At 44.8% G+C, this 27,925-nt stretch overlaps 3 non-coding genes across 3 annotated transcripts; all 3 read left to right on the forward strand.

Moving 5' to 3' along the window:
• Nucleotides 1-3,664: 3,664 nt before the first annotated feature.
• trnag-gcc (transfer RNA glycine (anticodon GCC)) lies at nt 3,665-3,735 on the forward strand. Its single transcript has one exon. It is a non-coding gene; the product is annotated as a tRNA-Gly (tRNA).
• Nucleotides 3,736-6,682: 2,947 nt separating this feature from the next.
• Nucleotides 6,683-6,753, forward strand: trnag-gcc (transfer RNA glycine (anticodon GCC)). Its single transcript has one exon. It is a non-coding gene; the product is annotated as a tRNA-Gly (tRNA).
• Nucleotides 6,754-14,185: 7,432 nt separating this feature from the next.
• On the forward strand, nt 14,186-14,258 carry trnar-acg (transfer RNA arginine (anticodon ACG)). The gene has a single exon. It is a non-coding gene; the product is annotated as a tRNA-Arg (tRNA).
• The last annotated feature ends 13,667 nt before the right edge of the window (nt 14,259-27,925 follow it).

The following is a 27,925-nucleotide window of genomic DNA, read 5'->3' on the forward strand; positions in this document are numbered from 1 at the left end:
ATTGTGGATGCTTTGGTAATAATTTTCCAAAATTCTCTGGACTCGGCAAAGGTCCCGGCAGATTGGAAAACTGCTAATGCAACACCCTTATTTAAAAAGGGTAGTCGGCAGAAGGCTGGAAATTATAGACCAGTTCGCCTAACATCTGTGGTGGGTAAAATTTTGGAATCTATTATTAAGGAGACAGTAGCGGAACATTTGGATAAACATAATTTAATAGGACAAAGTCAGCATGGCTTGACGACGGGGAAGTCATGTCTGACAAATTTGCTTGAGTTCTTTGAGGACATAACGTGCAGGGTGGATAAAGGGGAACCAGTGGACGTAGTGTATTTAGACTTCCAGAAGGCATTCGACAACGTGCCACATAAAAGATTATTGCTCAAGATAAAGAATCACTGGATTGGGGGTAATATTCTGGCATGGGTGGAGGATTGGTTATCCAACAGGAAGCAGAGAGTTGGGATAAACAGTTCATTCTCAGACTGGCAACCAGTAGCCAGTGGTGTTCCGCAGGGGTCGGTGCTGGGTCCCCAACTCTTTACAATCTGTAGTAACGATTTGGAGGAGGGGACCAAGTGTAACATATCAAAGTTTGCAGATGATACAAAGATGGGAGGGAAAGTGGAGAGGGAGGAAGACATAAAAAAACGGCAGGGGGATATGGACAGGCTGGGTGAGCGGGCGGAGATTTGGCAGATGCAATACAATATTGGAAAATGTGAGGTTATGCACTTTGGCAGGAAAAATCAGAGAGCAAGTTATTATCTTAAAGGCGAGAAACTGAAAAGTACTGCAGTACAAAGGGATCTGGGTGTCCTCGTGCAAGAAAATCAAAAAGTTAGTATGCAGGTGCAGCAGGTGATCAAGAAGGCCAACGGAATGTTGGCTTTTATTGCTCTGGGGATAGAATATAAAAACAGGGAGGTATTGCTGCAGTTATATAAGGTATTGATGAGACCGCACCTGGAATACTGCATACCGTTTTGGTCTCCATACTTAAGAAAATACATACTTGCTCTCGAGGCGGTACAACGAAGGTTCACTCGGTTAATCCCGGGGATGAGGGGGTGGACATATGAGGAGAGGTTGAGTAGATTGGGACTCGACTCATTGGAGTTCAGAAGAATGAGAGGCGATCTTATTGAAACATATAAGATTGTGAAGGGGCTTGATCGGGTGGATGCGTTAAGGATGTTCCCAAGGATCGGTGAAACGAGAACTAGGGGGCATAATCTTTCAATAAGGGTCTGCTTTTTCAAAACTGATATGAGGAGAAACTTCTTCACTCAGAGGGTAGTAGGTCTGTGGAATTTGCTGCCCCAGGAAGCTGTGGAAGCTACATCATTAAATAAATTTAAAACGGAAATCGACAGTTTCCTAGAAGTAAAGGGAATTAGGGGTTACGGGGAGCGGGCAGGAAATTGGACATGAATTTAGATTTGAGGTTAGGATCAGATCAGCCATGATCTTATTGAATGGCGGAGCAGGCTCGAGGGGCCGATTGGCCGACTCCTGCTCCTATTTCTTATTGACCTTCTCTGCTGGTGTTGCAGATTCGATCAGGCATCGCCGTTTCAGGAAGCCTGAGAAGTCCATCAGGGGACAATACAAGAGACAGAGACAGGGAGAGATAAAGAAATGCATGCAAAGAAAATAAAGAGAATACATAGAATCATACAGTCATAAAATGGTAACAACACAGAAGGAGGCTATTCGGTCCATTGAGCCCGTGCCGGCTCATTGTCAGAGCGATCCAGTTCGTCCCACTCACCCGCTCCTTCACGTGTGTTGCGCCTTGGAAACTTCCACACCCTGTCCTCTGGAGCTCAAACATTCTCTGGAAAAAAATCAATTCTCCCAACAACAACACCGAAATGATGTCGGAAGCTAATTGCTGACTTTTCACGAAAAGCACTGAGATAGGAAAGATCGTGCGGAATTTGAAACTGAGATCTCACGTATACCATTTAACGCAAAAGCTCTAAGCGAGAATCATACCCCGAGACCCACGAACCGCTGACATTGAAATCGTACACCAGTTAAAATGTGCGCTGCCTCCCACTGCCGATCGGCCATCCTTTCAGACCTCTTCTGTCCATCCAATCTCGTTTTCTATTCTGGTGCACAGCAATATCAAGTTGTGCATTAACTACTTCCAGCGACCAATATTAGTCTCCCTTTACCAAATTGGTTTCGACTGTACGACTTGAATTATGAAGTAAGACGTTTCAGAATTAGGTACTCTGAAACCACATTGCTTGGGAGGAGACTGAGAGATCCAGATGAACAGCGGAACCTTGCAGTCCATGTCCACAGATCCCAGAAGGTAGTAGAACAGGTAGATAAGGTGGTTGTGAAGTCACAAAGGATACTCTCCTTTATTTGCGAGGCATAGAATAAAAGAGCAGGGAGGTTATGGAAGAAATGTATGAAACAATAGTTAGGCCACAGCCAGAATACTGCATACAGTTGTGGTCACACATTACAGGATAGGTGTGATTGCACTAGAGAGGGTACAGAGGACATTTACGACAACGTTGCCAGAACTGGAGAATTTTAACGATGAGGATAGATTGGATAGGCTGGGGTTGTTCGCTTTGGAACTGATGAGGCTTTTGGGAGATTTAATTAAGGTGTATAAAATTATGACGGGCCTAGATAGAGTGGATAGCAAGAACCTATTTCCCTTAGCAGGGAGGTCAATAATCAGGGTACATAGATCTAAGATAATTGGTCGAAGGATTAGAGGGGAGCGGAAGATTTAATTCCCAGCCAGTGAGCGGTGGGGGTCGGGAAATCACTGCCTGAAAGGGTGGGAGAGGAGGAAACCCTCATCGCATTGAAAAATAAAAACTTCAACATGCACGTGAAGATCCGTAACCGACAAGATTAGTGACCAAACGCTGGAAAGTGAGATGAGGCTCGGTACCGATTTTTCGGTAAGCACAGGCAAGATGTGCAGAATGGCTTCCTTCAGTGGCCTAACTTTCTATGATTCGATGATATGATTGCCGTCTGTCTCGGCATCGCGATAATATACACTCTACCATAAGTATACTTTAATCAAATTGGTGCTTTGTTTCACTGTGAGAGCGAAGAGACATAAGTGTGTAGACATTGGCTGCTGCAACTCGGTTGCACCTTTACTTTTCCTACCGTCTCAGTCCTCTTCTCCAGCCTTCTCTGCTGGTGTTGCAGGTAAGATCAGCCTTCGCCGTTCAAGGAAGCCTGAGAAGTCCATCAAGAGACACACAGAGAGACAAGAGACAGAGACAGGGAAAGATAGAGATATGCATGCAAATCAAATAAAGAGTATAAATGTCAGGTTTTGCAAACGAGAAGAATTTAAGTTACAAATTGGGAGAGATTCCTTCTCGGGTCTTGAAATCTTAGAAGAGAAGATTGGACGCCCGATTAAAAGCACCGGCCACGTTGAAGCATCTGGGAGAGAGGTAAATGTGGTCAATTAATTCCATTTAATGTATTTGAGCATTGAAGAGATCTTTGAAGAGTAGCGCTTCGAGCAGAATTCAAACCTAGGCAGGAAAACCACAAAGGAGTTTTGAGACCACCGCTTCAACCTGTCGGCCATCCCAGCTGTTAACGGCATGTTCGTTCAAACAGGATTCCATTCAGAATCATGCAATTTCTACACAAGCCAGCATTGGTGGTGCAGGGGTAGAATTCTCGCCTGCCACGCGGGAGACCCGGGTTCGATTCCCGGCCAATGCACGATTATTTTGCATTCTGCACCAAGGAGGAACTTCGGAACAGGATTGTGGTTTTTGGTCCTTCCAGCCTGTTCCGCAACTCAATGAGATCATGGCTGAGTTGTGACCGAAGTCCCTGTACCCGCCTTCGTCCCATAGTTCTCAATACCTTTGGTTAACAAAAATCTATAAATCACGCGTTTGAAATTAACAATTGAGCTTACATCAACTGCCGTTTGTGGAAGAGACTTCCACACTTCTACCTCCCTTTGCTTGCAGAAGTGTGTCCTAACTTCACTCCCGAAAGTCCTGACTCTAATATTTAGGCTATGCCCCCAAGTCCAAGACACCCCAACGAGCGGAAATAGTTTCTTTGTAACTACCCCATCAGTTCCTCTTAATATCTTGATAATTTCGATCATATCAGCCTTTAATCCACTAAATTGCAAGGAATACAACCATCGTTTGTGTAATCTCTCCTCGTAATTTAACGCTTAGAGTCCAGGTATCATTCTAGTAAATCTACACTGCACTCCCTCCAAGGACGGTATATCCTTCCTAAGGTGCGGTGCCCAGAACTGAACACAGCACTCCAGGTGTGGTCCAAACAGAGCTTTGTGTAGATGTAGCATAATGTCTATTCCCTTGTATTCTCATCCTCTAAATATACAGGCCACCATTCCATTAGCCTTTTTGATTATTTCCTGTACCTGCCCATGACATGTTATTGATCTATGTACATGGACACCTAAGTTCCTGTGGAACTTCACAGTTTCGAATTATTCACCTTTTGTAAAGTGTTCTGATCTATCATTGTGAAGTCCAAAGTGGATGACCTCACACTTGCCAAAATTGAAATCCATTTGCCACGGTTTTGGCCATTCATTTATTATATTAATGTCTCTCTGGAATGTTATGCTTTCATCTGCACTGCTCACAACGCTGCTCATTTTGGAGCCATCCACAAACTTCGATATGTCTTTCTCGAACCCGTCATGTAATATTAATGAGAACGCCTGAACTGGGGGAATTCACATTCAGCATCAATCTCTTCATCATCCAGAGACATTTTATTTACTTTACATGTGTTGCGCCTTGGGAAACTCAGCACTCTGTCTTCTGGAGCTCAAACATGCTCTGCATGTAATTCAATCCTACCAACAGCAATACTGAGAAGATGTCAGAAGCCAATTGGTGTCTTTTCACTCAAAGTTGTGGAATAGCAAGGCTCATCCGGGATTTGAACGCGGAACCTCTCGGACTTTAATTAACTGAAGCCCCAAAGCGAGAATCATGCATTTGGATCAACCAGGCGCTGTTACTTGCTTTGTGCAGCCAGTGACAAGTTTCGTTGTCTTCCAAAGCCGATCGGCCATCCTTTCAGACCTCTTCTGTGCATCCAATCTCGTTTTCCATTCCGGTGTGCACTAATATCAAGCTGTACACTAACTATTTCCTGTCGCCAATATTAGTTTCCCTTTACTAAATTGGTTTCGTCTGTGCGACTTTTATTATCAAGCAAGACGTTTCAGAATTAGTTGCTCTGAAACTACATTGCTTTGGAGGATACTGAGAGGTGTCGATGAAAAGAGGGACCTTGGAGTGCATGTCCACAGATTCCTGAAGGTAAGAGGACACGTAGTTAAAGTGGTTAAAAAGGCATACAGGATACTCTCCTTTATTAGCTGACGCATAGAATGTAAGAGCATGGAGGTTATGGTAGAAATTTATAAAACAATGGTTCAGCCTCAGCAAGAAAGCAACATATAGTTGTGGTCACCACATTACAGGAAAGATGTGATTGCACTAAAGATGGTGCAGAGGAGATTTACGACACTGTTGCCAGAACATGATAATTTTAGCTATGAGATTAGATTGGATAGGATGAGGTTGTTTGCTTTGGAGATGAGTAGGCTGTTGGCAGATTTTATTGAGGTGTATAAAATTATGACGGGCCGAGATTGAGTGGATAGCAAGAACCTATTTCCCTTAGCAGGGAGGTCAATAATCAGGGTACATCGATCTAAGGTAATTGGTAGAAGGATTAGAGGGGAGAGGAAGATTTTTTTCCCACCCAGTGGACGGTGGGGGTCGGGAAATTACTGCCCGAAAGGGTGGGAGATGCAGAAACCTTCATCGCATTGAAAAAATAAAAACTTCAATATGCATGTTAAGATCCGTTACTAAAAGTATTAGATATCAAACGCTGGATAGTGTGATAAGGCTGGGTATCGATTTTTTCGGCCGGCACAAGCACGATGTGCAGAATGGTTTCCTTCTGTGACCGAGCTTTCTAGGATTCGATGATACGATTGCCGTCTGTCTCGGCATCGTGATAACATACACTCTCCCATAAGTATACTTTAATCAAGTTGGTGCTTTGTTTCACTGTGAGAGCAGAGACATAAGTGTGTAATCATTTGCTACAGCAGCTGGGTTGCACCTTTATTTTCCTACCGTCTCAGTCCATTTTTTTACCCTCCTCTGCTGGTGTTGCAGGTTCGGTCAGCCTTCGCCGTTCAAGGAAGCCTGAGAAGTCCATCAGGGGTCACACAGAGAGACAAGAGACAGAGACAGGGAAAGATAGAGAGATGCATGCAAAGAAAATAAAGAGTATAAATGTCAGGTTTTGAAAACTAGCGGAATTTAAGTTACAGATTGGGAAATATTGCTTCTCGGTCTTGAAATCTTGGAAGAGAAGATTGAACGCCCAATTAAAAGTACCGGCCCCGTTGAATTATCTCTCATGCTGGGACAGAGGTAAATGCGGTCAATTAATTCCAATTTATGTATTTGAGCATTGAAGAGATCTTTAAACCGGAGCACTGCGAGCCGAATTCAAACCAAGGCAGGAAAACTCCATTGGGGTTTTGAGACAACAGCTTGAACCACTCGTCCATCGCAGCTGGAAACGGCATGTTCGTTCAGACAGGATTCTATTTAGAAACATGCAAATTCTTCACAACCCAGCATTGGTGGTTCAGGGGTAGAATTCTTGCCTGCCACGCGGGAGACCCGGGTTCGATTCCCGGCCAATGCATGATCGTTTTGCATTCTGCACCAAGGTGGAACTTCGGAACAGGAGTTTGGTCTTTGATACTTCCAGCCTGTTCCGCAACTCAATGAGTTGTGACCGAACTCCCTGCACCCGCTTTCCTCCCATATCTCTTAATACCTTTGGTTAACAAAAATCTATAAATCACGGGTTTGAAATTAACAATTGAGCTCGCATCAACTGTCGTTTGTGGAAGAGATTTCCACACTTCTCCCTCCCTTTGCTTGTAGAAGTGTGTCCTAACTTCACTCCTGAAAGTCCTGACTCTAATGTGTCGGCTCTGCCCCCAAGTCCTCGACACCCCAACGAGCGGAAATAGTTTATTTGTAACTATCCCATCAGTTCCTAATAATATCGTGATAGTTTCGATCACATCAGCCTTTAATCTACTAAATTGCAGGGAATACAACCATAGTTTGTGTAATCTCTCCTCGTAATTTAACGCTTCGGGCCCAGGCATCATTCTAGTAAATCTACACTGCACTCCCTCCAAGGACAGAATATCCTTCCGAAGGTGTGGTGCCCAGAACTGAACACAGTACTCCAGGTGTGGTCCAACCAGAGCTTTTTGTAGCTGTAGAATAATGTCTATTCCCTTGTATTCTCGTCCTCTAAATATATAGGCCACCATTCCATTAGCCTTTTTGATTATTTCCTGTACCGGTCCATGACATGTTATTGATCTATGTACAGGGAAAACCTAAGTTCCTATGGAACGCCACAGTTTCCAATTTTTCACCTTTTGTAAAGTATTCTGATCTATCTTTGTGATGTCCAAAGTGGATGACCTCACACTTGCCAAAATTGAAATCCATTTGCCACGGTTTTGTCCATTCATTTATTATATTAATGTCTCTCTGGAATGTTATGCTTTCATCTACACTGCTTACATCGCTTCCCATTTTGGGTCCATCGGCATACTTCGATATGTCGTTCTCTATCCCGTTATCCAATATCAATTAGACCGCCTGACCTTGGGGAAATTCACATTCAGCATCAATCTCTTCATCATCTTGAGACATTTTATTTACTTTACATGTGTTGCCCAGGCATAGAATGTCAGAGCAGTGAGGTTGTTCTTGAAATGAATATAACACTAGTTAGGCCACAGCTGGAGCATTGCCTACAGTTGTGGTCACCACATTACAGGAAAGATGCGACTGCACGAGAAATGGTACAGATGTGATTTACGACGATGTTTAGAGGACTGGAGAATTTTAGCTATGAGAATAGATTGGATAGGCTGAGGGTGTTTTCTCTGGAACCGAGGAGGCTGAGGGGAGATTTAATTGAGGTGTACAAAATTATGACGGGCCTGGATAGAGTGGAAACGAAGGACCTGTTTCACTTAGCAGGGAGGTCAATAAAAAGGGCGCATAGATTTAGGGTAATTGGTCGAGGATTAGAGTGGAGCAGAGGGGATTTTTTTCCACCCGGCGGGTGGTGGGGGTCTGGAACTCACTGCCTGAGAGGGTGGGAGAAGCAGAAACCCTCATCGGATTTAAAAAGCACTTCAATATGCACTTGAAGAGCCATAACCGACAAGACTACGGACCAAACGCAGTTAAGTCGGGCGATGCTGGATACCTCTTTTCCGGTCGGTACAAACACGATCGGCGGAATGGCCTCCACTGGCGTAAATTTTTCAGATTGTCTGATTCTCTGATATGATTGCCGTCTGTCTCGGCATGGTGATAACATACACTCTACCATAAGAATACTTTAATCAAATTGGTGATTTGATTCACTGTGAGAGCGACGATACATAAATGTGTAGACATTGGCTACAGCAGCTGGGTTGCACCTTTACTTTTCCTACCGTCTCAGTCTTTCTTTAATCTTCTCTGCTGGTGTTGCAGGTTCGATCAGCCGTCGCCGTTCCATTTCACGCTCAGGCCTACCCGCACTCGGTACTGTCATGGCCTGAACACGTCTTTCGTGTTCTCACAGAAAATGCCACTTTTGCGAGCAGCTTGTCTGGACTGGACTGCACTGAGCTGGGACACTGGGAGTATTCAATTAATGAAATCAGTACTTCAAACAGAAAAAAATCTTCACTCACTCATCCTGATACATTAGGGTCTCATTAGAAGCCTAAAAAGCCCATCAGGCAACAACACAAGAGACAGAGATAGGGAGAGAAAGAGAAATGCATGCAAAGAAAATATAGGTTTTCAATAGAATCATACAATCATAAAATGGTTACAGAACAGAAGGAGGCTATTCGGCCCATCGAGCCCGTGCCGGGTCATTTCAAGAGCAATCCAGTTAGTCCCATTCCCCCGCTCCTTCCGGTCGCTCTATATTTTTATGCCTTCAAGTATTTATCGAATTCCTTTTTAAAACCCACGATTCAATCTGCTTCCACCATCCTTTCAGGCAGCGCATTCCAGATTATAACTACTCGCTGGGTAAAAAAGTGTTTCCTCATGTCGCCTTTGGTTCTTTTGCCAATCACCGTCAATCTGTGTCCTCTGGTTCTCGATCCTTCCGCCAATGGGAACAGGTTCTCTTTATTTACTTTATCTGAACCCTTCATGACTTTGAACACTTCTATTAAATCTCCTCTTCACGTTCTCTGCTCGAAGGAGAACAACCCCAGCACGGGGTAAATGCGATCAATCAGCTTCAATTCATTAATTTGAGCATTAAACAGCTCTTTAAACGTTACTGTGACATTATGGTAGCGTGGCCTCGCGGTCTAAAGTGTTCCATCAAATTTCTATGGAGGCATGGGTTTGAATCCCACTGATGCGAGAATTTCTGGCAATGTTTATTTTGATCTGTTCACAGAAAACCCGATTGTCGTGCGATGGAGCAGAGGATGTGAAAGAAGCTAAAAGTGAAATGCAGATATTATTTTCATCAAGGGGACAGGACACGTTTCCACAGGTAAGCGTCTCTCACCTTAAGATTCTTTCCAGCAGAGTGGGACAGTTGATCAGAGTGACCGGGCTCTAGCGGCGCAATCAGTCAGTGCGTCGTCCTTATATGACTGTACAGGGTCGGGAAATGGCGAGGTTGTTAGTTGAGTCTCACCTAGATCAACGAATCTTTTTCCTTTTGAACATTTCGAACGGAGCAAAAGGAATAATTGAGGTGTTCCAAAATGCATCAATTATTTGTCTCGCCACGTGGTTCCTCTTGTTGCAATAGCAGATGTGATATTTCGTTTTATCAGTTTACAGGAGGTAGACTGCGGAATTGGAGCCACGCACTATGATTTTGATCCATCTGTAAATTATGGGATTTAGCTTGAGCTTTAAACCAGCGCGTTAGACCGCTCAGCCACGATAATTTCCATCTTGCGATCTTCAGGAGCTACTTCTGCAGCATAGAATTACTGCAAGCAAGAATTCTACCCCTGAAGCACCAATGCTTGCACGGCAGCCGGATGCATTTGTCCAGTTGGAAACCTGTCTGATGGAACATGCAGTCTGATAGAACCGGAAGTCCAGCAGATTGACTTTTGCGGTGAGCAGATGATGAGCCTCCATCTTGAGAGTGTTTCGCCAATCCAGCTCAGAGTGGATTAAGCATTATAAATTCGGGTGGGACTGGAGCCACTTGTATCAGAGGAAGTGTAGGGGGTTGTTTCCCTTCCTTGAAGGGCATTAATGATCCTGTTGAGGTTTTGATGCAAAATTTCACTTCCCAGCGCCGAAATCACCGAACCCTGAGCTAAAATTCAACGATGGTGAGATTTGGACACACAACTTTTGCAGTGATTAGAAGAAGTCCCACGTGCTACCCATGGCGCCACAAATCGGCTATCGATTAGGTTATTTCACGTTACCCATATGCTGCTTTGGAACTTTTGCTGCGGTGCAGTAAGTGGTTCAAAAGCTCAGTGGGGACTCAAAGCTGCTCCTGAGAAAGCGACACAGCGACGGTTTGTACAATGCATAGTCCTCTCTCTCTCTCTCCCATTTGCTCACTCTCGCTTTCTATCTTGAGCTCTCACTCTCCCCGTTTATCTCATGAGCGCTGGAATACAAAGAGGTGGAAGTTATGTTAAAGCTGCACAGAGTTCTGGCAAGACCCCATCTGGAGTACAGCATTCAATTCTGGGCACCCCACCTCAGGAAGGATGTATGAACCTGGATGTTCGAGGGGCTGAATGGCCTACTCATGTTCATATGTTCCAATAAATGAAATAATAATTCAAGTATAGGGACCCTAATGTATCAGGATGAGTGAGTGAAGAATGTTTTCTGTTTGAAGTACTGATTTTATTAATTGAATACTCCCAGTGTCCCAGCTCAGTGCAGTCCAGTCCAGGCAAGCTGCTCGCAAAAGTGGCATTTTCTGTGAGAACACGAAAGACCTGTTCAGGCCATGACAGTACCGAATGCGGGTTGGCCTGAGCGTGAAATGGAAAAGTGAGGTGAAATACTCCCACAAGCAGCGGATGTCTCTGTTTCCATTTCCACATTGCACGCATGCACGGGCCGAATCGAAGCAGCTCCTGGGAGATCTGCGAGGCGACGCAGGGCTGCCGTGGATCATTTGAAGCAACCGGTACACAAAAGATTCGGCCCGTTTCACGGGGCATCAACTGTTTCTGAATCTTCTTTCCTTCCTGCTTCCTCTGCTCCTCCAGCTGCCAGTTGAATTAGATGCTTGATGCAAACACAGCGAATACATGAAACCCATCTTGACCTGGTCAGCATGGAGAGGGAAAGAACGGTGCTGGCCATTGAGAAGGGATGGATTTTGCACATACCAGGAAAAATAGACGCAAAGGTCTCATCTCCCTGCTTCTTTGCTTTGCGGAATATCTTGGTATTCAGGAGATGATCTCACTGCCCCCCAGGCCCATGATCCCCACTCGCACTCTCCTTCCAATCTCAAACACTTTGCTTAGGTTTGAAATCGTATATGTTTGCACTCTGGGGTTTAATTTGCAGAAAACGATGCTGTGATAAGCCGGGGCTATTGAGGAGATGCAGTGCAAGAAGATACATAAAAGGCTAATGATAACAATGACTGTTCTCACACTGTGAGCTACAGTTAAAGGCTGACAACATTTAAAGTCTCATGCAGCAGGTCCGGGTCGAAATCTTCCACATGGCATCTCCTTCTGCTTCTGTCACTGCGTTTCCTCCACGTAGAGTTCATTTGGAATTCCTGTGCGGCTGCATTGCGGATTTTCCAGAACTGCTTCGAGCGCAATTCGCTCCAGTACATCAATTGCAGATATTAGTTTGATGAAGGGGAGAGGACACCTTTTCACAGGCAAGGGCTGTTCATCCTATTGTTTTTCTGCCAGATTAGGGCAGATGATCAAAGTGACCGGATCAGGTGCCTGGTGGGCTCGTGTTTATGATTCGGCGCTCACACCTATATAATTAATTACATGAATCCAAATAAACTCTACAAAAAGAGGAATATTTCTGTAAACACCATTAACCAACCTATAACTTTCTGTTGCAGACTGAAAGAGACGCTAACATGGTTACCGAGTGACACTCATAAGTTTAATAATGATTTGTTTTGTATGTGAAACGCTTTTCAGACTGCATTTTAGGAGACTGTTTGGAAATGTTCAGTGTGTATCACACCAGGAGTTTGGTGCAGCCGTTGTTAAATTGAACAGGAACAGCCGATTGTCGACCGATCAACACAGGAGAAGAAACTCGCCCCTGGAGGTACATCTGGAGCAAGTTCCAATATAATGAAAAAATTCTGCCCGGGATCGAATCGGGGGCTTTTTGCTTGTGAGGCGTCCGTGATAATCGCGATAATACAGAAACCGGAACAGGGTAAGCATTTGTAAAAATGCTCAGTGTTTATCACACCAGAAATCTCAGCGGGTATATTTGTTGCAATAATTAGTGACCATCTCGATTTCCATTGAAAATTTCAATCAGCAAATCCCAGCGGGTATTTTGGGTTTGATAATCTAATTTAATTACTTGACTGTTTCCTGGAAATGATCCAGTGGGGATTTCCTTACCCGTACCGACATTTAAATAAATGCATTCGTTCATTTCGCAAATGACAGTTTGGTCTCTCCCTCTTGAATTGTGATTTGTTAATCTTCAGGTAAAAGACTGAAACAGAAATATGTTCATATTCAGGAGTGACTCTGAAATGTGAGACCGAGAGGTGATGCCGGATGTGTGGCCGAGAGAACAATCGCTGGAGGAGAACTGGCGGTAACCTAACATACCCACTGTGGCATTGCTCATGGTCGGTCGGATGACAATGTTTTATATTGAATGAATGGCTATGCAAATAACACACAACGGATTTACTGCTGCTTTAACACCACAAAGTATAATCACCATAAATGACCAAAGTCTCAGATCAGTTAGAATTGAATTACTGTTGGTGAGGGGAGTTTGTACATTGGAAGGAGTTTATACATTTACAGCTCCAGGTAAACCTGCAAACCTCTCTTGCCTGTCGGTGACGTCACCATGAGCTGTCTACGTTTCTTTGCGCTTCTGGACTTCTGAAGTGTGATTGAACCTTCCCAAAAGTTTCCTATAATTAGTGAGGAAGGAAGGTGTCAGTGTAAATGTGCGATATAAACGTGGATGTTTCACTGGGTAACCATGGGAACCAGATACACTGCTCATTCCAGTTATTTGTCCAGCAGGAAACAGAAATCATTCTCTTCAACTGTACTCGCCCGAAGGAAAAGGAAAGAAACAAAACTGCTCAGTTCTTTGTTTTCGCTTCTTCTGCTGGTTTACGTTCACTCACCGAGAAAGTGAGAGAGAGAGAGACTGAGAGATTGGATTGGCTTTTTCACTTTGTAATCGATTATACTTTGTACTTATTGCAAGAGACGGTTTCATCCCAATTGTCATGTGCCTGATATTCTCATTAATACTAAGATGTGTTCAAAATGAGTTTCTACTAATTTTACAAAAGCTGAACAGCGAAAACTGCTCTGAAACGAGTATCGCTTCGTAACTTTTAATGGAGATGGGTTGCTGGTTGTAACTAAAGTAGTTTGTAAAATCAGCCCTCTGGAACAGTATCCTCGAAACGTGTTTCGGAGACATTCCATGAGAGGTCCGTCTGTACAATGAAAGAGCACTTCCGCACTGCAGTTCTGGAATCCTTTCCTTGTTGACTCTGAAACTAATACAAATATTATTTTGTTAAAGATCATTTTGTTGCTGAACTCACAAATTGGGTAAATATCACATCGGAGGCTTAAGTCAATAAAGGACCGGACGAAACAGGCACTTTGAGCAGCGAAGCAACGGAGCCAAATCAAGCTGCAAAATCACCATCTCCCCTCACTGATACCTGTCAGATACTCGCAACTGTGTGTTGGAGTTTGAAGCCGTTTGGTTCATTTCTGTTTCTCTTGTCGATTTCGCTGTGTTTATCTGTGTCAACCTGTCGGTTGATTCTGAATGAAAAATGAAATAAAATACAATCATTGATATCACATGGGCCAGTGGCGCAATGGATAACGCGTCTGACTACGGATCAGAAGATTGTAGGTTCGACTCCTACCTGGCTCGGGTTCGTGCAATTTTATCTCTGACATTGGGGACATAAGAATCAAATTTCGTAATAAGATATTGTTTATGGTGAAGCAGCAAAGAAAACATTCCATCTTGAAAGATTTAGGTTCAATTACAAAAAGAAACTGTGACCGCAACGTTTTCCAACAAGCCGCCTTTTAGTTTCTGTCAGACACACGAACATTGCAGCACGACGTGGAGGCACCGCGCTGATGATCTTCAGGTGTATCCGGGCCGTTCAGACACTTCGTGTGACACAAGAGCTTTCCAATCCCCGCCAGCTCCTGGACGCCGAGACTTTCGTTAAAAGCAGCATTCACCGGCAGGACCGCTATTCCGCTCCCTTTGCCGGTCTGCGGGAAATCCGATGCTGAAAAACACAAAGCAGGACGGACAGTATCTGGAAAACAGTTGAACTTTCAGTGTTCAGACTTTGATGAGAACCATAAACAAGACTTTGGGTACATATAAAGTGGGTGTGGTGTAGCAGTGCGCTGTTCCTTTATAAACTGTGGGAGTGTAGATATGAGTGCGATGTTTATGTATGAACTGTGGGAGTGTAGATATGAGTGCGATGTTTATATATGAACTGTGGGAGTGTGGACATGAGTGCGATGTTTATATGTGAACTGTGGGAGTGTAGATATGAGTACGATGTTTATATATGAACGATGGGTCTGTATATATGAGTGCGATGTTTATACATGAAGTGCGGAATGACCGGGAGGGGCAATTCCTCCCGGGGTTATACGTTCTTCCAACATAAGGACACAACGTTCAATTAACAGTGGGGCGGAAATAGCTCAGTTGGGAGGGCGTTAGAATAAAGGTCTTCTGATCTCGTGTTTCGGCAGTTTGAGTTATTTAGTTTCTGCTTCTTTGAATCCTAGAATCATAGAATGGTTTCAGCACGGAAGGAGACCATTTGGTGCGTCGGGTCCGTGCTTGCCCTTTGCAAGAGCAATCCAGCTCGTCACACTCCCCCGCAGTTTACCCGTAGCCCAGCACCTTTTCCCTTCAAGTACTTATCCAGTTCCATTTTGAAAGCCACGATTGAATTTGCCTCCAGCACTCACTCAGGCAGTGAATTCCAGATCTTAACTACTCGCTGTGTAAAATCGTTTTACCTCATGTCGACTTTGATTCTTTTGCAATCACCATAAATCTTTGTCCTCTGGTTCTTGACTCTCCGACCATGGGAGCAGTTTCTCTCCATCTACCCTGTCTGGACTCTTCATGATTTTAAATACATCGACGAAATCTCCTCTCAACATTCTCTGCTCGAAGGAGAACAACTCCAGCTTCTCCAGTCCACCCACGGAACTGAAGTCCTTCATCCCTACAACCATTCTATTAAATCTCTTCTGCACCCTCTCTAAGGCCTTCACAGCCTTCCTAAAGTGCGGTGCCCAGAACTGGACACAATACTGCAGTTGTGGCCGAAGCAGTGTTTTATAAAGGCTCATTGTAACTTCCTTGTTTTTACACTCTATGCCTCTATTTGTAAAGCCCACGATCCCGTGTGCATTTTTAACCGCTTTCTCAATTTGCCCTGCCACCTTTAAATATTTGTTCAGATTTCTCGGTTCTTGCAACTCCTTTCGAATTGTGCTCTTTAGTTTATTCCGCCTCTCCTCGTTCTTCCTCACAAAATGTATCGCTTCGCACTTCTCTGCATTAAATTTGATCTGCCATGTGTCCGCCCATTCCACCAGCCTGTCTTTGTCCTATCACTATCCCCCTCGCTGTTCACTACACTTCCAAGCTTTGTGTCATATGCTAATGTTGAATTTGTGCCCTGTACACCAAAGTCCAAGTCATTAATATATATCAAGAAAAGCAGTCGTCCGAGTACCGGCCCGTGGGGAACACGACTGTAGACCTCCCTCCAGTCTGATAAACAACCGTTCACCACTGCTCTCTGTTTACTGTCACTTAGCCAATTTCATACGGTCACAGCCCCTTTTATTCCATGGGCTTCAACTTTGATGACAAGCCTATTATACAACACTTTATCAAACGCCTATTGGTAGTCCATACATATCATGTCAAACACATCGCCCTCATAGACTCTCTCTCTTACTTCAACAAAAAACTCAATCAAGTTAGTTAAACACGATTTGCCTTCAACAAATCCGTGCTGCTTTCCTTAATTAATCCACACTTGTCCAAGTGACGATTAACTTTGTCCCGGATTATCGTTTCTAAAAGTTTCCCCTTCACCGAGGTTAAAGTGACTGGCCTGTAGTTCCTGGGTTTTTCCATACACGCCTTTTTGAACAAGGGTGTAATATTAGCAATTCTCCAGTCCTCTGGCACCACCCGCATATCTAAGGATGATTGGAAGATTATGGCCAGCACCACCACAATTTCCACCCTTCATTCCCTCAGCAACCTTGGATACATCCCATCCGGACCAGGTGACTGATCTACTTTAAGTACAGCTGGCCTTTCTAATACCTCTTCTTTAACAATTTATAGCCCGCCTCGTATCTCAACTCCTTCTTTTACTGTAACTTGGCAGCATCTTCTTCCTTGGTAAAGACAAATGCAACGTACTCATTGAGTACCACAGCCATGCCCTTTGCCTCCATGCGTAGCTCTCCTTTTTGGTCCCTCATCGGTCCCACCGCTCCTCTTCCTCCCCGTTTACTGTTCATGTGCCAAAAGAAGACTTTTGGATTCCCTTTTATGTTAGCCACCAGTCTATACTCATACTCTATGCCCCTTTTTCACTTTTCAGTTCCCCTCTGAACTCTCTACACTCTGCCGAGTTCTCACTTGTATTATCAACCTGACATCTGTCCTGCGCCTCTTTTTTTCTGTTTCACCTTACTCTTTGTCTCTTTCGTCATCCAGGGAGCTCTGGCTTTATTTGCCCTACTTTTCCCCCTCGTGGGAATGTACCTAGACTGTACCTGAACCATCACTTCTTTTAAGGACGCCCATTGTTCAATTACAGTTTTGCTTGCCAATCTTTGATTCCAATTTACCCTGGCCAGATCCGTTCTCAACCCACTGACATTGGTCCTCCTCAATTAACTAATTTTACTCTAGATTGCTCCTTGTCATTTTCCATAAACATTATGGATTCTAAACCTTATGATACTATGATCGCTGTTCCCTAAACGTTCCCCCACTGACATTTGCTCCACTGGGCCCATCTCATTCCCCAGAATCAGATTTGGGTCGATTCTTGCATTTATTTACAGTGATATTTTATATCCGCCACTGAAGGATTGAGGATGGAATAGAAAGGAATGAAGTTTGGGAAAATTTCGATCGTATTCCTTTAGCTTTTATTTCTCGATTCCCCTCTGCCTTTTTCTCTTGGTTTTGTCTCCCCCGGTTCCAGGTGACCATTTTATTTGATGCATTTGTCCTAAACTGATGTCTTTTCCAGATCTCGGGACGGTCAGACCCGCTCTGCCTGTCTGTTACTGCTTCTGGCCATTAATGGGAACAGGCCGCGAGTTAAACGTTTATCTGCAAACCAGAGGAAGACAAATAAAAAGAATGATCTGTTTTTTCCGCCCCGGGGGCAAAGATGCAATCGATGTTAACCAGAAAAATTCCCTTGACTCGGAGTGTGGATTTGCTTGTAAAGATTGGATTTTAAGAGTTGCAAAAAACCGGAACAAATACAGTGAGCTTCTGATTGCCCGCACAGGGATCAAACCCGCGATTTTGACTAATCACGTGAGCTAACGAACCATTCAAATAGTCCGTTATTGATCTGAATTATGTTTTGTACCTGCACGCTCGTTGGCAGCGGTTTCTGTAAATAGACCCCTAAATCTGTCTACTCCTCCACAATTCCTAGCTTCTCGCCATTTAGAAAATACTCTGATCTATCTTTCTTCGGACAAAAGTGGATGACCTCGCACTTTCCCACATTGAACTCTATTTGCCGCAGTTTTGCCCACTCTCTTAATCTGTCAACGTCACTTTTCAACTTCCTGCTTCCATCTACATTATTATTGTGTCACAGGAAAGCTGCGTGTTCAAATCACGCGGGGCTAACAGTTGTTTTTAGAGTTGATCGGATTCTGGATGTTCCAGAATGAATGTTTTATTTGCTCATTCTAATTATACAGAACCTTACTCTAAAGTCTGTCTCCCGAGTTCCCCAGTTTCAGGGAGGTGTCTCTTTCTGCCCTCGACTTTTACATAGAGTCTACAGCACCGAAACAGGCCATTCGGCCCAACTTGTCAATGCTGGCGTTGATGCACCACACGAGCCTTCTCTCACCCTTCCACATCCATCCCGATCAGCATATCCTTCTATTCCTTTCTCCTTTGTGTGCTTAACTAGTTTTCCTTTAAATATATCTGTGCTGTTTGTCTCAACTACTCTTTGTGCTAGCGTGCTCCACATTTCGACCACAGCCTGGGTAAAGAAGTTTATCCTGAATTGACTATTGGATTTATCAGTGACTATCTTATACTTATGATCACTAGTTTTGGACACCTCCACAAGGCAAGTGGAAAGATTTTCTCCATGTCTACCGTATCAAACCATTTCATTATCTTCATTACTTCTATCAGGTCACATCTCGGCCTTCGCTTTTCTAGAGAAAAGAGCCTTAGCCTGTTCAGCCTTTCCTGATAAGTATATCCTCTCAGCCCTGGTAGCATCCTTGTGAATCTTATTGCACCTTCCCCATTACCCCTATATCCTTCTTATTATATGGAGACCTGAACTGTAGCCAGCACTCCAAATGTTGTCTAACCTAGGCTCACTGAAAGTTTAATATAACTTCTCTGCTTTTCAATTCTATCCCTCTAGAAATGAACCCCGGTGCTTGGTTTGTTTTCTTATAGCCTTATTAACCTGCGTCGTGACTTTTAATGATTTGTCTATGTACCCATAGATCCCTTTGCTCCTCTCCTCCATTTCGACTCTTATTATCCAGCAGTATGTGGCCTACTTATTCTTTCTACCAAAATGCACCCCCTCACACTTAACTATATTGAAATTAATATGCCATTTGCACGCCCATTCTGCAAGTTTACTAATGTCTTCCTGTATTTTTCGCATTTTTCTTTTGTATTAACTACAGCACCCAATTCGGTGTCGTCCGCAAATTTTGAAATTGTACTTCCGATTTCCGTGTCCAAATCATTAATGCAAATTGTGAACAACAGTGGCGCCAGCACCGATAAATTGTGAACAACAGTGGCGCCAGCACCGATAAATTGTGAACAACAATCGTCCCAGCACCGATAAATTGTGAACAACAGTGGTCCCTGCACCGATAAACTGTGAACAACAACTGTCCCAGCACCAATAAACTGTGAACAACAACGGTCCCAGCACAGAAAAATTGTGAACAACAATGGTCCCAGCACCGATAAATTGAGAACAACAGTGGTCCCAGCACCGATAAATTGAGAACAACAGTGGTCCCAGGGCTTTTGACATTGAACTTCAGTTGAAACTTTTGCATAAAATGAAAAGAAGTCCCCAAATCGCCCCACGTGAATCTCAAACGCTTTGGGAAGAAGTTCAGTGCAAACAATCAGAACTTTAAAAGCACCTCAGTGACCTGCACTTGCTTTGAAGGGGTTTTGTTGGCTATTACATTCGACCGTGAAATCGGCCTCGGCTTTCATCTCACCGAAGCTCACTGTCGCCGCTTTGTATCTGTCAGCGTGTAAGTGACGAGCTTGGATCAGGCACGGGTCTTATCCAATTTTTGCAATATCACAAGCGCCAGGGAAAAGGAACTTGGAGTCGAACTGTCCCTATTCGTGATGAGTTGAAGGAATATGGATCCAAGCAGATCTGGACAGCGCACAGTGCAGTCTCACAGGAGTTCCATATCCACTGTTCAGCTGCTCGGCAATCATAAATTTTAACTGAACTTTACTCTGGCCCGGAGTCACCCTCTGAAATCCAGTCTTTCTCGGACACATTTTTTTCTTAACATTACAACCACTGGTTTAAAAGTGAAAACTACGGTCCGCTTCACTGTGAGTGCAAGAGACAACTTTATAGATGCTGTGTAGCGTAAAAGGCCGGTTCGTTGGACTTGCTCATTTCAACTCATCTTATTTTCAGCAAACCTGAAAATTACTGAAATGGAGGATGGTGAATCACAGCTCGAAAGATCAATGCTGTCCATCACTGGGTGACTGAGTCTTCCAACATAGAGGCATTTAGGGGCAAGGGGAGTTTGAAGTTCAGAAATATGACAGCACCGATTTTCAATCGTGCAAGCTGCACAGCCTTTATTTTTGAAAAGTAAACTGATGATAAGACAGCAGTTATATTTATCGCTGCAAACTGAAGCTTTCGCTCCGAAAATTAATGGTTCAGTTCGTAAGGCATTGTGTTTCTGTCGCACAATTGCTTATTGATAATGGTTGGTGGTTCAAGTCCACTCACAGAGAGAAGGGGGTAACTGTTACCTTAACATTCATTGTCTCACATTGCCAGGTTTCGAATGTGTCTCTTATTTGCTGCTATCAGCTGAGCACGGCTGATATTCCACCAATTCGCCGGCGATCGGAGAGCAGGCACACGAACAATAAATAAAAAACCGAGATTGGCTTCAAGGAAATCAGAAATCTTCTTGACAGACCAGGTCCGAAGAGAAGACTCATTGTTTGACGGAGAGCTGTCTCGCTGTGACGTGGATATTTCTGCAGTGAGCAAGACGCAAACTGTTTCCCATTTTTCCGCAATGATTGTCACTCCCCTTACTTTGGAAAAGTCAAATTGTACTCACAATCCGACAGGTTTCAGTTGATTTGTGAGGGATCATTCAAGGATCCTGCAGCGCTGCCTCCGTTAACAACAGCAGTTCGAAGCCGCATTTCAGACGCAGCAACAATCCCATCAGTTGTTCGCTGTTCCCCAGCTCCCGGAGTGCGTGAGACCGTGACAGCAGCGTCATTCAGGCCGCTTGTCCGGCTCTGCTCTCTCCAATCACTGGCTGCCAACGGAAAGCAGCGAATACAGTCTCAGACCGAGCATTATTGCCCTTCCCTGGGAAACTGGATACCACGGCCCGACCAAGCCTTCTCGTACACCAAGCACAGGCAGAGGAAGCTCCGGGAAGTTTATATCCTGATCACTTGGCCTTCCAGCAGGATTTGCCGAGAACCAAAGTGAGTGAAACTGTCATTAGGCCTCATTGAGAAAATCAGGGTCAGTAAATTACAGCTGCTGGAGTCAGGATGAGCCAGCGGTCTGAGGCGCTGTATTCAGATCGCAATTTCCCCTCGTGGTGTGGTTTCGAATTCTCACATTCAGTCCTTTCCATGTCGGATTTTTTTTTTGTTCCTTCTGCTGGAGGTGATTTTTCTGCGCAGTTGATTTGCTGCTTCCAGAAAACCAACCCGACATCCGTCCACAGCAGGTTTGTTTTTATTGGTTGTAAGAATGTGTAGTGTTTGGGGTCAGCAGAACACGGCCCGTGGAATCAATCCATTGTGGCATTGACCAGTTGTTCCAATACCTTAGACACTCGCTTCATCTGGCGAAATGGGAATGCAAATGTGGATAATTGCAATTGCGATTATTAAATAAGAATGAGTAATGGATACAGTCTTTGGGCCTGTGATCTCAATACTCATATTCGCATGACGTATGCATGTGGACTTTAAACGTTTTGTGTGTTTTTGATAAAATGGTGAAAAGCAGAGTGTGCGGGTGTTTTGATCGTTGTGAGTGCTTCACTTCCTCGGTTACTGAATGGTGGGAGATGTTTGCTATGAAATGTACACACGTCAAGTATTGTATATTGTTTGTGTGTAAGATGTTTTCTACTAAAATTCGTTCATGCGCCTAAAACGATGTCACCATAGCCACGCCTGCGGCTCGTCAGCAATTTCTCCTGGACAACACTGCATGGAGGCATAGAGCATGGCCGAGTGGATTGAGCCCGGACATTGATATTCCAGGATTGTCCGGGTGGGTTTCGATTTTCGTCGCTCACAAACGTTCCATTGACACGGAGTGATTGGCGGCTGCTGTTGCATAATATCACAGTCAAGCAAACGCACACACACTTTTTATGTACACATTTGTGGTTGTGCAATAGTGGGGGGCAATAGTTCATGTACTTTAATTGAGGCGGCACGAGTTGAGGTTGTATGATAAAGTGGAGCATTCGTCGCCCTTCTGTGTAATTGAGGTGAGGAATTTAACTGCACCAGATTCCTTGAATCATAAACATGGAACATTTTTAACCAAGTTCGAAAGTCACGACTGTAAAATGGGAACGGATGACAATTCAACTCAGGCAAAACACAAAAAAACTTATTAAAGTTTATACTGTCACTTGGTCACCAAGGTGGAAAACCGACAACGTTGATAATTGCTCAGGTATGTCCTCAACAGAAAAAGCAGGAAAAATCCAATCCAGTCAATTACCGCTCCATCAGTCTCCTCTCAATCATCAGCAAAGTGTTGCAAGAAGTCGTCGGCAGTGCTATCAAGCAACACGTACTCACCAAGAACCTGCTCACCGAAGCTCAGTTTGGGTTCCGCCAGGACCACTGGGCTCCAGACCTCATTACAGCCTTGGTCCAAACATGGACAAAAGAGCTGGATTCCAGAGGTGAGGTGAGAGTGACTGCCCTGGACATCAAGACAGCATTGACCGAGTGTAGCATCATGGAGCCTTAGGAAAGTTGAAGTCAATGGGAATCAGGGGGAAACTCTCCAGTGACTGGAGTCATACCCAGCACAAAGGAAGATGGTATGGTTGTTGGAGGCCAATCATCTCAGTCCCAGGACATTGCTGCAAGAGATCCTCAGGACACTGTCCTAGTCTCAACCATCTTCAGCTGCTTCATCAATGACCTTCTCTCCATCCTAAGGTCAGGAGTGAGGACGTTTACTGATGATTACACAGTTTTCAGTTCCATTCGCAACCCCTCAGATAATGAAGCAGTCCGTGCCTGCATACAGCAAGACCTGGGCAACATTCAGACTTGGGCTCATAAGTGGCAAGTAACATTCAACAGCCAGGCAATGATCATATCCAAAAAGATAGAGTCGAACCACCTCCCCTTAATATTGAACGGCAACACCATCGCCGAATCCCCCATCATCAACATCCTGGGGGGCAGGATTGACCATAGACTTAACTAGCTTTGCACGGTAACATAGTGGTTATGTTACTAAATTAATAATACAAGCAGCCTGCACTAATTTATCCAAAAATATGCGTTCAAATCTCGCTACGGCAAGTGGGAAATTTAAATTCAATTCAATAAAATCGGGAATTTAAAAAACTGTAATCAGTAAAGACGACCATGAAACTTCTGGATTATCGCAAAAACCCACCTGGTTCAGTAATGCCCTTTTGGGAAGGAAACCTGCCGTCCTTACCCGGTTTGGCCGATATGTGACTCCAGACCCACAGCAATGTGCTTGATTCTCAATTGCCCTCTGAAATGGCCCAGGAAGCCACTAAGTTGCACAATCTCGCCAAAAAAAATCATAATAAGAATAAAACCGGATGGAGCACTCGGCACCGGATACGACAAAGGCAAACCAAGCCCTTGTTCACCCTCCAAAGTCCTCCTCACTAACATCTGGGGACATGTGCCAAAATTGGGAGAGCTGTCCCACAGACGAGTCAAGCAACAGCCTGACATAGACATACTCACAGAATCGGACCTTTCAGCCAAGGTCCCAAACTCTTCCATCACACATCTCTGGGTATGCTCTGTCCCATCGGCAGGGCAGATCGACCGGAGGTGGCGGTACAGTGATCAACAGTTAGGAGGGAGCCCTCAACATCGACGCCGAACCGCTTGAAATCTCATGACATCAGGTAAAACATGGGCAGGGAAACCTCCTGCTGATTACGACCTAACGTCCTCCCTTAGCTGATGAATCAGTCCTCTTCCATGTTGGGAAGCACTGAGGGTGGAAAGGCCACAGAATGTACTATGGCGGGGGACTTCAATGTCTATCACCAAGAGTGGCTCGGTAGCACCACTAATGAACGAGCTGGCTGAGTCCTGAAGGCCATAGCTGTCAGACCCGGCATGCGGCAGGTGGTGAGTGAACCAAGAGGTGGGAAAAACCTGTTTGACCTCGTCTCTCACCAGTCTTCTTGTCGCAGATGTATCTGTCGATGACAGCATTGGTAGGAGTGACCACCGCACAGCCCTCGTGGACACGAATTCCCGTCTTCACAATGACGACACCATCCAACGTGTTTTGTGGCACTACCACCGTGCTAAATGGGAAAGGTTCAGAACAGATCTGGCAGCTCAAAACTATTCATCCATGAGGTGCGGTGGGCCATCAGCAGCAGCAGAATTGTATTCCAGCACAATCTGTAACCTCATGGCCCGGCATATTCCCCACTCTAACATTACCAACAAGCCAGGGGATCAACCCTGGTTCAATGAGGAGTGTAGAAGAACATGCCAGGAACAGCACCAGGCGTACCTAAAAATGAGGTGCCATCCTGGTGAAGCTACAACACAGGACTACATGCATGCTAAACAGCAGAAGCAACATGCTATCGACAGAGCGAAGCGATTCCACAACCAACGGATCAGATCAAAGCTCTGCAGTCCTGCCACATCCAGTCGTGAATGGTGGTGGACAATTAAAGAACTAACGGGAGGAGGAGGCTCTGCAAACATCCCCATCCTCAATGATGGCGGAGTCCAGCACGTGAGTGCAAAAGACAAGCCTGAAGCGTTTGCAACCATCTTCAGCCAGAAGTGCTGAGTGGATGATTCATCTCGGCCTCCTCCCAATATCCCCACCATCACGGAAGCAGGTCTTCAGCCAATTCGATTCACTCCACGTGATCTGAAGAAACGGCTGAATGCACTGGATACAGCAAAGGCTATGGGCGCCGACAACATCTCGGCTGTCGTGCTGAAGATTTGTGCTCCAGAACTAGCCGCGCCTCTAGCCAAACTGTTCCAGTGCAGCTACAACACTGGCATCTATCCAACAATGTGGAAAATTGCCCAGGTATGTCCTGTCCACAATAAGCAGGACAAATCCAATCAGGCCAAATACGCTCCATCAGTCGACTCTCAATCACCAGCAAAGCGATGGAAGGTGTCGACGACAGTGCTATCAAGAGGCACTTACTTACCAATAACCTGCTCACCGATGCTCAGTTTGGGTTCCGCCAGGCCAACTCGGCTCCAGACCTCATTTCAGCCTTGGTTCAAACATGGACAAAAGAGCTCAATTCCAGAGGTGAGGTGAGAGTGACTGCCTTTAATATCAAGACAGCATTTCACCGAGTGTGGCACCAAGGAGCCCGACTAAATTGAAGTCAATGGGTATCAGGGGAAATCTATCCACTGGCTAGAGTCATACCTAGCAAAAAGGAAGATGGTAGTGGTTGTTGGAGGCCAATCATCTCAGCCGCAGGGCATTGCTGCAGGAGTTCCTCAAGGCAGTGTCCTCGGTTCAACCAACTTCAGCTGCTTCATCAATGACCTTCCTTCCATCATAAGGTCAGAAATGGGGATGTTCGCTGATGATTGCACAGTGTTCAGTTCCATTCGCAACCCTCAAATAATGAAGCAGCCCGAGCCCGCATGCAGTCAGACCTGGACAATATCCAGGCTTGGGCTGATAAGTCGCAAGCAGCATTCGCACCAGGCAAGTTCGAGACAATGACCATCTCCAACAAGAGAGAGTCTAATCACCTCCCCTTGACATTCAACGGCATTACCATGGCTGAATCCCCCACCATCAAAATCCTGGGGGTCACCATTGAATAGAAACTTAACTGCACCAGCCGCATAAATATTGTGGCAACAAGAGCAGGTCAGAGGCTGTGAATTCTGCGGCGAGTGACTCACCAAAGCCTTTCATAAGAACATAAGAAATTGGAGCAGTACTAGGCCAATCGGCCCCTCGAGCCTGCTCCGCCATTCAATAAGATCATGGCTGATCTGATCCCAACCACAAATCTAAAGAACACAGGAAGTAGGAGCAGGACCCGGCCGCACAGCCCCTGGGCCCTCTCCGACAAACACAGGGCATTGACCGATCCGAACTCAGCTTCATGTCCAATTTCCTGCCAGCTCCCCATAACCCCTAATTCCCTTTACTTCTAGAAAACTGTCGATTTCTGTTTTCAATTTATCTAATGATGGAGCTTCCACAGCTTCCTGGGGCAGCAAATTCCACAGATCTACCACCCTCTGACTGAAGAAGTTTCTCCTCATCTCAGTTTTGAAAGAGCAGCCCCTTATTCTAAGATTATGACCCGAGTTCTAGTTTCACCCAACTTTGGGAACATCCTTACTGCATCCACCCGATCAAGCCCCTTCACAATCTTATATGTTTCAATAAGATCGCCTCTCATTCTTCTGCACTCCAATGAGTAGAGTCCCAATCTACTCAACCTCTCCTCATATGTCCGCCCCCTCATCCCCGGGATTAACCGAGTGAACCTTCTTTGTACTGCCTCGAGAGCAAGTATGTCTTTTCTTAAGTATGGAGACCAAAACTGCATGCAGTATTCCAGGTGTGGTCTCACCAATACCCTATATAACTGCAGCAATACCTCCCTGTTTTTATATTCTATCCCCCTAGCAATAAAAGCCAACATTCCGTTGGCTTTCTTGATCACCTGCTGCACCTGCAGACCAACTTTTTGATTTTCTTGCACTCGGACCCCCAGATCCCTTTGCACTGCAGTACTTTCCAGTCTCTCGCCATTTAGAAAATAACTTGCTCTCTGATTTTTCCTGCCAAAGTGCATAACCTCACATTTTCCAATATTATATTGCATCTGCCAAATCTCCGCCCACTCACCCAGCCTGTCTATATCCCCCTGCAGGTTTTTTATGTCCTCCTCACTCTCTACTTTTCCTCCCATCTTTGTATCATCTGCAAATTTTGATATGTTGCACTCGGTCCCCTCCTCCAAATCGTTAATATAGATTGTAAAGAGTTGGGGACCCAGCACCGACCCCTGCGGAACACCACTGGTTACTGGTTGCCAGTCCGAAAATGAACCATTTATCCCAACTCTCTGCTTCCTGTTCGATAACCAATCCTCCACCCATGCCAGAATGTTACCCCCAATCCCGTGATTTTTTATCTTAAGTAATAATCTTTTATGTGGCACCTTGTCGAATGCCTTCTGGAAGTCTAAACACACTATGTCCACTGGTTCCCCTTTATCCACCCTGTACGTTATATCCTCAAAGAACTCAAGCAAATTTGTCAGACATGACTTCCCCTTCATAAAGCCATGCTGACTTTGTCCTATTAAATTATGCTTATCTAAATGTTCCGTTACTGTCTCCTTAATAATAGACTCCAAAATTTTACCCACCACAGATGTTAAGCTGACTGGCCTATAATTTCCAGCCTTCTGCCTACGACCCTTTTTAAATAACGGTGTTACATTAGCAGTTTTCCAATCTGCCGGGACCTCTCCTGAGTCCAGGGAATTTTGGAAAACTATCACCAAAGCATTCACAATCCCGAATGCCACTTCCCTCAAGACCCCAGGATGGAAGCCATCAGGTCCAGGGGATTTATCTGCTTTGAGTCCCATTATTTTACTGAGTACCATCTCCTGAGTGATTTTAATCGTATTTAGCTCCTCCCCCCGTAGAGTCCCCTGTTTGTCCAGTGTTGGAATATTCTTAGTGTCCTCTACTGTAAAGACTGAAACAAAATATTTGTTCAGCATTTTTGC

This window comes from Heptranchias perlo, chromosome 20 (assembly GCF_035084215.1).
Source record: "Heptranchias perlo isolate sHepPer1 chromosome 20, sHepPer1.hap1, whole genome shotgun sequence".
Lineage (NCBI taxonomy): Eukaryota > Metazoa > Chordata > Chondrichthyes > Hexanchiformes > Hexanchidae > Heptranchias > Heptranchias perlo.